Source organism: Octopus bimaculoides, chromosome 15 (assembly GCF_001194135.2).
Source record: "Octopus bimaculoides isolate UCB-OBI-ISO-001 chromosome 15, ASM119413v2, whole genome shotgun sequence".
In the NCBI taxonomy this organism is placed as follows: domain Eukaryota; kingdom Metazoa; phylum Mollusca; class Cephalopoda; order Octopoda; family Octopodidae; genus Octopus; species Octopus bimaculoides.
In genome coordinates this window covers 26,817,541-26,821,283 of record NC_068995.1, presented here as the reverse complement: position 1 = coordinate 26,821,283, position 3,743 = coordinate 26,817,541, and positions in this window count along the sequence as shown.

The following is a 3,743-nucleotide window of genomic DNA, read 5'->3' as shown; positions in this document are numbered from 1 at the left end:
ATATCCGATTCATTATCGTTCACCACGTGCTTTTGTAGCTCATTCATTCTTTTCTTCGATATCGCCATATCTTCTGTTGAAAAACCTTCAAATTCAGAATCACTGCTTGATAGCATGAAACTCCTCTCCATCTTCAAAGTTGAAAAAAATTAACACCGCAAAAAATGTGGAAAAAAATCTTCAAATATCACGCCAAACAATGTCGGAGACAATAACTCGACTGTTTGCAAAGTGAAATCAGGTGTTTTAACGAATGTACTAACGAGATTTGGGTTCAAATATACATTTAAATAACAATGGGTACGCTCGGCCGGCTACGGCCGGGTTAGTCTTATGAACCAAAAAATTTTTCAGCCGGCTACGGCCGGGTTAGTAACGAAAGGGTTAAAGGAAATTGTTCATACAAACTGAAATTCCAGGATAATATATTAGTTGTGTAAGTCCAAGGAAGTGCAGGAATTGCATACTCATGTAAAACAGTTTGTGAATTATACCTGTAGCATTCCAACTTCCACAAGAGTTATTCATTAAATTATGTTGCTTAAAGTTCAGGACCATTTATGGCTTTAATAATTCTAATTTTAATAATTCATCTTTAAATTATTTCATTATTTCCACCCACATAACAGTGACTTCTCTAGCACCATATTAATTTCATGTTGAGGTGAGACTTACAGCATCATGAAATTTCTGCTAACCAAACAGAAGACCATATTCTGTCCATATTGCTTGTTACTGTTTATCCCCAACCAAAATTATCTATATTCAACCCCAATTATGAAGTTCTTCATTACCATTAATGTGTGTATGTGTATATTAGTGGAATTTCATCTCATGACTTTGCAACAACTAAAATACTACAAAGAATGGAGATAAGTACCTTAAAATGACAACACTATTATCATCCAAGACAATAGTTGATTGGTCAGAACATCAGACCCAGTTAATCAAAAATTCTGCAAGTTAATTTCTGCAGTTGACTCAAACTACATCATACCTAAACTAACTATATTTTCAACTAACTTTGTTAAAAGTAATTCAGCAACTTTCAAAACTAACATTCGTCATCCATTCTAATAGTTAACAATGACACTGCATGCCACTGTCTTCAATCTGATTAATGAAATGAGTATCTATGAGAGGAACTCAAAATTATCTGCACTTTCACCATAACATATCTTTATTATCATCACACTACCTTCTGCACATGCTTGCTTATAGTGTAGGAAACATAACTGAAAGTTGGAGTACACCAGACTTAAAACAGTGTAATAGAAAGAGTTTTGTCTATGCCTACTATATTGAAAAAGTCTTGCAGAAATATCCCAATCCAGATTAAAGAGGGATGGAGCCTATAAGTGGGTTGATTAACTATAAGTTTGAGATTTTGTTTAAGAATTTGATGTTAAAGATAACATTAAGTAAGCTTTGTTCAAGCCATACAACTGTTTATCACCATCTTCAACAGCTTTGAAAGGTCCCAAAACTCAGAAAATGGGTGCCTTGTGATTTGTCTGAAGCCAACTTGGTCGTTTTTTGGGGGTTTTTTTCAGATGTGATGAGGGAAGTTTGGTTGCTATTTTTGGCAGGTCAACCACACAAAACAAAACTTTCATGGTGTCATTATAATCTCCTCAAACTTTATAAATTATCTTGGCATTAAAACCAGTTTACAGACTGATGTATTTTAATAATTCATGAAAATGTGACAAATTGTAGAACTAGAGGTAAAGCTCCTGACAAATCAAGACAGTAATTTAGTTTCTATTCTTACTAAGAGTCTTAGCAAAAAGATTTTTGCTGTATTTATGCTACTAATAACTTGGAAAAGGTATATTTCAAAACCTCCATTTTCTTCCTGATCCTCTTGGAAATTAGCTTCCTAAAAAAATTCAAGAAAATAAGCAAAATACACATACCATTTTTCTCTCTCCACTCCCTTCCTTCCTCCCTCACCAGTTGCTCTCTTCTCTCTGTCTTCATCTACTTCATTCACTAAGTCAGATAATCATTAAGAAATATAAAAGTGAAAATTTTATCATTAATTTTCACTTAGAAAAGAACATATGTTCTTCAAGATTTTTATACCATAAGAAAAGAAAATTTCTCACGAATTCAGTATGGTCATTGCAGAATCTGGTCAGAGTAATGATATGGCACAAAAGAGCAAAGTCAATAAAAAGGGGAATACCACTGACACTACTTGTCAAAATCACATTCCTCTGCAGCAAGAACTGAAACAGAACACAAATCCAAGACTTTGAATATTGAGTTTGAGCCAGAATTTCAAGAAATGGGCAAACTAATTGGTAAGTAAATGTATATTTCTATGAAAAAATGCACTAAATTAAGATACATAAATCTTCTAGATTTCAATATTAGCATGGAATCATCATATTGAGAATGTTGTTTATTCACTCTCACTGTTTAAACAATGTGTGGAGAGTGAGATCCGAATAGATTTTATATTTCCTAATGATTATCTGCTTGTTTGTTACATGCAACAAAATAGCCTTTACACAAATTAAAAAAAAAAAACTGCCAAAAAAAAGTTTCATTTTTAAAAACCTAAGAAAATAGGCAACTGCTATTCCATGAACACTATTAATTTGTGTAATTTAAAGAAGATTATCACCTCAGTTTCAAAGATATGATGTCACAAATATGGCTAATTATTCAGTTAGGCTCAATTAGGAAAGATTTCAACCAATTCACTGACCATTCAAATTGTCATGTTTCCTAAATTATTCATCCAAATTTGACAAATGAGTTATCAAAATATTTCTTTTGATATGTTTTCCAAGAAAAAGTACAGTAAGAGTTAGATTTAAATATTTTCCAAAATTCATAGTGATACCTAGTGATATGCACATGCACATTATATTGCCCACTTGATGCCTCAAATCACAATGGTAAATTTGAGGAAAGCCTTAAAATGATAAAAGAAGTACTAAGAAAGCCTGACCAATGTATTAATGTACTTCTGATGTGTGACTTTAACTTCCTCAGCATCAAGGCAACATAATGTCAGCTAGAAGGCAACATATTATCAGCTAGATGATATGCAAAGAGTGCAATCAAGCAGAATTTCTACCTGATCTCACAAAATTGATGTTCATGGAGCAACCCATACACTCTCCATCCAGAAACAATAACATCTTAGACCTCTGTTTCACCAACAATGTGGAACTTATCTACAATGTGAAAGTATCACAGACAATACTCTCAGACCACATGATAGAACTGACAATGTAAGGTGGTCCAAAACTAATTAAAGCTGTATTCACACAGATGAAGCTCAAACCCTATCCAGTCTTGGAATAAAGACGTCATCACCTTTTCCACATCCAGAAAGAATGGTACCCTTGATAACGCATGACATCATCTTCTTTATCCCTATGATTCGAATTTCATCAAAATTGCATATGAGGGTTCTTTCCTTCTTTACACACCCTAAACAAATTCTAATCATGACACATGTATCCCATACTACTGATATTTATGTGCACATTCCAAAATTCCAGTGTTATGGACACTGTAAAAAGGATTTTGCTCCTGAAAATGGAGCTCATGGAGCTGAAAAATGTGGGAGTTAAGGCCCCTATTGGGGGTGGGAGTGTTAACGTTAACCAGAGAAGTTGAATTGTAGGGAATCTTTTTAACTTGGGTCTGATATGTATTGTTTGAATTTCTTTGAAATAGGAAATATATGTATGTTCACTGGGTTTGTAAAAGAGAGTAAA